This window comes from Mycetomoellerius zeteki, unplaced genomic scaffold (genome assembly GCF_001594055.1).
Source record: "Mycetomoellerius zeteki isolate Tzet28-1 unplaced genomic scaffold, Tzet1.0 scaffold186, whole genome shotgun sequence".
Taxonomy (NCBI): Eukaryota; Metazoa; Arthropoda; class Insecta; order Hymenoptera; family Formicidae; genus Mycetomoellerius; species Mycetomoellerius zeteki.
In genome coordinates this window covers 373,885-380,643 of record NW_017256818.1, presented here as the reverse complement: position 1 = coordinate 380,643, position 6,759 = coordinate 373,885, and the positions used below count along the sequence as shown (strand labels likewise).

Here is a 6,759-nt window from a genome sequence, read left to right as displayed (position 1 = left end):
AGGCGAGCTCGCTAAATACAGTTTACATAATTTATAAAAATGAAACAAAATCGTGGTATAAACACAAAGATAATTGAAATTAAGCTTTTTGTGAAACATAAAGAAATATTCCATACATGCTTTATGGAACATTCGCGGACCGTGAATGGATGTTTGAAACTGCAAAGGGTTAATGGAAAGTCAATGGAGTTTATAAAAAGTTAAAACTCTTTGTTTACATTTTTTGACGCTTTGAGAAGCTTTTAATTTCCACTAAGGTACGTGTGTATTGAAGGTCCATTATACTTTTACAGCAGAAAAAACTCCTATGAGACAACGCTGTCATCATGGATGGGAAAATATACACCAAAAAGGTAAAGAATCCGAGAGCGAACGCCAACATTTTCAGCATATTGACATTCTCGTAAGTATGAAAAGTAAACGGAGGATACAGATCTCGTTAAAGAGATAAAACTGAGGAAGAAGGTAACGTGGTCCAAGGGAGGAAATCTAGGAAATGCAATGACTTGATATATACATAATATGATTAATTCTAAAGTTTCTAGCGTAAGGTATAAAAAAAGTGACAAAATAAATCAATTTTTATTTTTCAATATAATTACTGTATATTTAAAAAAAAAATGTTTAACACTGCAGAAGTCAGTTCTTCATTACTGGTCAACTTTTTTCTGTGCAATCGGACTTTAATTTAAAAAATAAATATAATCATAGAAGCCAAGTTGGGGTTGGAACTATTTTAAAGACAAGAATTTAAAATATCCTTTAGTGATACTGAAAAATTAATTTGCTATTCTAAAAAAAATATTAATTCTTTATTCTAAAAAAAATTGAATTATGTGTGGAAATAGATTATTTTAAAACATAGAAATGATCGTTTCTTGTTCCCATCTTTTTTTATATTTGGCACGGGAAGTTTTAATCCTTACTAGCTTCGTAAAGTGATCAACATTTCTCTTTTACAGTTAGATTATTAAATAACACTATGTTAATATTTCCTTCAACGCGTAGTTTGCTTGAAAACTGGAAACTTTAAGATTCCACATAAAAATATTATTATGCACTATCCGTTTTGACCGACCATAAGCCTTCTTCACTTATTTATGTTGAATATATTTCTCAAGTTTCACTTACTTCAATATTCTCTGCTTCAAATCTTTTCCAGCAAAATAGAGAGCGAGCCCCCTCTCGAGAGTGCTCCCGACAAAAAGCTCACGAGACCACAGAAAGGCAAGATCGAGTTCAAAAATGTGTTCCTACGCTACTCGTCCTTGGAACCTCCAGCGCTCAAAAATCTCAACTTCGTCATTTTTCCGCAGGAGAAAATCGGTATCGTCGGCAGGACCGGTGTCGGCAAGACATCCCTGATCCAGGCGCTCTTTCGTTTGGCCGACGTGAACGGTTTGATCGAGATCGACAGTTAAATCGGTTTGCACGATCTGCGTTCCAAAATTAGTATAATTCCACAGGAACCGTTTCTATTCTCCGGCACCCTAAAACGGAATCTCGATCCGTTCGATTTGTACAATGACGACCAGCTGTGGCGAGTCCTCGAGGAGGTCGAGTTGAAAGAGATATGCCTGGAGACCTACATCAACGAGAGCGGCTCCAATTTCAAGGTCGGCCAGCGGCAGTTGGTCTGCCTGGCGCGAGCCATCGTTAGGAACAACCCCATACTCGTACTGGACGAAGCTACCGCGAACGTGGACTCACGAACGAATCAGCTGATCCAAACTACGATCAGGAGGAAGTTTGAGAAATGTTCTCTAAAACTATGCTGACGATTGCCTATCGGCTTAACACCGTCATGGATAGTGATCGTATTCTAGTAATGGACGCAGACAGTGTAGTGGTGAGTCAATTTTTTATATATATGAATTAATTTCTTGATCATTCTTGTGATGTTTTATCAAAATAAATTTATGTTTGAACGTGTTTGAATAAGTCACTTAATTACCAGAGGATTGTAAATAAGTATTATGATTAGAATATAATACCGATTATCTCCAACATGAAAATGCTGACAGCATCCTCTTTTTTCCGCAATATAAATCGTCAGTAGGGGTGATCATATTTTTGTTATTACGTTGTGTAAATGTTTTATACGCGACGTGTATTAAGTTGTAAAGGATATAGCCTTCGTAAAAAGAGTGGATCATAAATCTCAAGTTCTCTTTTCAAAGGTGAATTTTATCGTTCACAGGAATTCGATCATCCCCACATTCTGCTGCAGAAGGAAACGGGCTATCTGAAAAACATGGTGTAAGACACCGGCAAAGCCATGGCGGAAGCCTTAGCCAACATCGCCCGCGACTGCTACTAAAATCGCGTATTCACGGCGCTTTGATGCGTCCACATTAATTTTTCGCAATTGCATTAGATAGACGCGACAGATTATTAACAGCAGAAAAAGGATTAAAAATGAGCGTGAGCTACTCATGATGAACTCCAGGATAGATATTCCATATTTACATTACACATGAAACCCAATCATATTGTAATCGTCATTATCAATGTTTATTATGTATGTAGACAGGTGTATTGTACTTTTAGGTGAAAACAAATTACAATACCTTACATACAAGTGCCTACATTATGCAACGTAATCATTGTAAACGAAATATAGATACAAATGATTATTTATGTAATTATACTCCACCGTTGTATATATATATTTCTTTTCCTCTACTTTCCTTTTTTTAATTACATTGTTCTTTAATTACCTTAGTGATAGCGTACAGTCAACATATTACATCGTCGATCTCTAAAAATGAGGATCTCATCAATTATATGTATACATTACGGCGATAAGTCGATACATTGAGAGTCTATCGTCGATACAAAACGCGCTGTTTACTTACAAAGTAACGTTTCTTTTTTTTTTTTACAAGGAGAGATGCGTAGATTTACATTACACATCGATCATAGGTCTCTCAAACTCTTTATTTTTCACCCAAAAAAGATACACAGCTTATACTAGAAACGCGGAATAAATAATAAAGTTACAAAACAAGAATCAAACGTATGAATGGATTGAGAAAAAAAATTGAAGACGGCAAAGAAAATGCGATGTTTTAATTAAAAATATGTAAGTACACGCTACTGGACGCGGCTCGACTACTTAATTACTCAAAAGTGTCCATCGGCGGAGAAATAAAACGGATAGAATCAATAAATAGAATTGCGCGATTAATCGTCAGAATCAATTGACCTCGATGATGAAAATCATTTATCGAAATTGCCCTGGTGAAAATTTTTCTTGGAATTCTTCATAAATATAATTTTTCAGAATTTCTATACAAATTTCAGAATTTTTCAGAATTTCTATAATTTTTTAGAAAATTTCTCAGATCTTTTTACACGAATTGGAACACTTTTCAAAAATGCTGAGAAAATTTATGTTTAATTCTGAAATATTTTAAGATTTCGAAAATTTCTCATTTTATAATTTCCGAAGGAAACTTGTGAAATCTCATGAATTTGAAGTATTTTTTTTAGAAATTTTCACAAATTTAAAAATTCTGAAAAATTTTTTTAAATGTTTATTTTATGTAAAATTCTTAAAAATGTTATGAAATGTAAAATCTTTTTCATCAGGGCAAGATAAATATATCGAAGCCTTCGTTAAACCTAACACGAAGGGAACAAGTACAATAAACAAGGTGTGGTAAACTAGAGTTATTTCTTTAAAAAGCCGCTTACAACTACCTGGTCGTCCTATAGAGGACCTCGCACAGCATATACAAGGAATTATCCTTAACGCCGCAACACATGCTCCGCTATAAACAGTTAGAATGTCTTACACGTGCCATTATTACTCGCACCATCAAGCAATCGACGCAGTCAGTCAGACACGCACAGTACAATAAAAACATTTATCTAGAATTATACGACCCCCAACTTCATCTTCGTCGTCCTGTCGAGTAAGCTATCTATAGTAAAAAGAAGAACGTTACGCAAGTCCCGCGCTACTTCTAGGACTCTAGAAAGAGACTTTATTGTCAAAATACAAAAACTAATCAAGTAAGAAAATCATTCGCTAATTCGCCTTATCGATAGCGAAAAACAATGCACATCGATAAGACCGGTAAGAAAAGGTTACAAAAAAAAAGAGAAACAAACGGCTTGCTTGCAAATGGGTCTTATTTTTGTATCGGATTTTATTAAAATATTCAGTATGTTAAATTCGCTTCATACGCTGTTATATTCAATGGAAGGACAGTTTAATATAAAAATTGAAACGTCATAAAAATCTCTGAAATTTCTCGAAATCGGAATGGAAAATAAAAATAAATAAAAATTCGAATAGAAATTTTAATTAAGTGTTTATTAATATTTTTGTAATTAATATCTATCAAATCTATTAAATATAATATTTCTGCGACTAAAAATTTTTTCTTGGATCTGATTCTAATAAACGATTCGATGTCTCGTGGTCAAAGCTCTCTTGGTTTCTCTCAGGATACCCTAGATATTCGAGAGAACGATGCACGTCCTACCTCCGGGAAATCAATTCGGGACTCTCTCCTTCCCCCTTCCCTCTTCGCGAAACAGGCCGTTCAAATATAGCTCTACATCTATATACTCTGCTTACTCGGCTCGCAGATTATCCTTTGCAATGATCCTTGCTGGTATCCCAGCGAGACGAGTACACTAGTGTGTCGTAATACTGACAGTAAAGAGAATAATCGCTATCAACGTTAAAAATTAAGCTCACCCTCTGCTCTTCCCCCTCCCCCCCCCTACCACAGCTCGATCGTCTAAGTTATAATCACGATAATAACTACAGATAACACTTATCCTCTACTCTATCGTTATTGTTGTCGTCGCTCTCGTGTGCCGTACCATCTACGCGAAACATTCCTCCGGATTTTGTGGTCATAAACTAATCCCAAGGTAACCGAGGATAAATAAATTATGGTTCCGCGTTGTCCCTTGGAGGACAGAAATCTCCAAATGGAGATAACGAGCTTTACCTTTCCTCTTCGCGAAACATACTTACATAATAATAGATAAACAAATAGTTACAAATTCTAGCCATATTATATTAGACGCATCATATTTTTTACAATTTATTTATTTCTAAGGATTTAATATATATTTTAATCCATCTATTTTGTATGTGTTGTGATGGGTTGAAGTAAAGAAAATAATTGTCTAGAAAATGATTGTATTTGTTTTAATTCACTCATCACAATGTCCATGAAAAAACACAAACCTGTTAGAAGCGACAGCAAGAAAAGTACATGTGTGTTCTGTTTCTATTATATTTTACTTTATTCATAGTAAACTGTAATTAAAATTGTTAGAATCAAAACATTAAGAGGCCTCAATGGTAGCTTAATAAAATAAAAACATATCTTAAAAACATATATCTTTTCATTTGATGAATACTGTTAAAACTATGTTTTTATTAATTAAGGATATATAAACAAAAGAGAAAATCCTATCATAAATATATAAAAATAAAAAGAATTGTCATTTTCGATCAGTTAAAATGAATCTATTGTACTAAAAAGTCTCTGCGTCTAATAATACGGCCAGGAACTGTAAATTATACATTAGATGAGAATAGGACAAACTCTGGTAAACGAGATGCGATATGAGAAATAGAGATGCGATATGAGAGATAGAACAGGTCGATCAAATTCACGAGCTCGCGTTCGTAAGTAAACTCGAAATCCCGGTAATTAAAATCAAGCTTATGAATTTAGGATCTCGACTCATAAATCCGCATCCGTTTTACGAAGAAGCCTCCGACCTTACAATTTTATGTAAATAGGATCCGAGAAACATAGAGTTTCCGGAGGATTCGAAGGAAAACCGCGAGTCGTCCCCGTCTCGCTGCCAGGAGATGAATTGCGACGAGCAACGATTACTGACACCGATTGTGCGCCCGAGGAGGTCCGGGACAGTCTCGAGGAGCGTCCGTCACGTATATAAAATAGTATAAAACGCTTATTAACGTACCGAGACTGCATCCTGCTTGTGCCAAACGTTAACGGAGGATCGCCGTTACCACCCGGGACAAGATCGAATTTCAGAAAGACGCTATTCCGCGATTGCGTAATCCTTTAACCGGTATTTTGCAGTTCTCGAAATATAAATTATATATTATAAAATATATAACTAATTGAAACAATGTATGCTCTGCATATGTCTCAATAATTAGACTTTGAGATTTGTAGGTGAATATTGATTGAGGTACTTAGCACGTTGTCTGCCCAGACAGTATATAAAAATATGATAATAATAGAAATACGAAAGAAATTGTTAAAAAATTGAAAATATAAAATTTGTAAAATACAATAAAATATCCATTGTGTGACATGATTAAATAAAACTTCATTGCAATGGATAGTATAATTTTGTATACTTTTTATGTTATTATCTAACAATTTATATCATTCATAAATTCAATTTGAATAATATTTATTTTTTACAAGCATTTTAAAAAAATTTCAATTTTACCATTGAAAAATTAAGCGCTGGATTATTATGACAGTCAACGTATTAAATACTCAGACGGTGTGTGCGTTTTGAATTCTTTTAGATCCTCGAATTTTTCTTCGAATTAGATCCTTCAGAATTTTAGGAGCTATTTTACCGGTTAAAGGATTGCCTTACTAAAACTTACGCAAAGGTACGTACATATATAAATAACGTAACTAGCTAAATAAATATAAATTCCCAATGCATATGTACAAAGAACAGCGGCGATAAGCACGTTAAAAAAGGAAAGGACATTGGAACGCCAGTGAT

The 6,759-nt window shown here is 34.3% G+C and overlaps 1 pseudogene; it reads left to right on the top strand.

Annotated features, from left to right (window-relative positions):
- Positions 1-326: 326 nt before the first annotated feature.
- Positions 327-2,428, top strand: LOC108721843 (probable multidrug resistance-associated protein lethal(2)03659; annotated as a pseudogene).
- Positions 2,429-6,759: the final 4,331 nt, after the last annotated feature.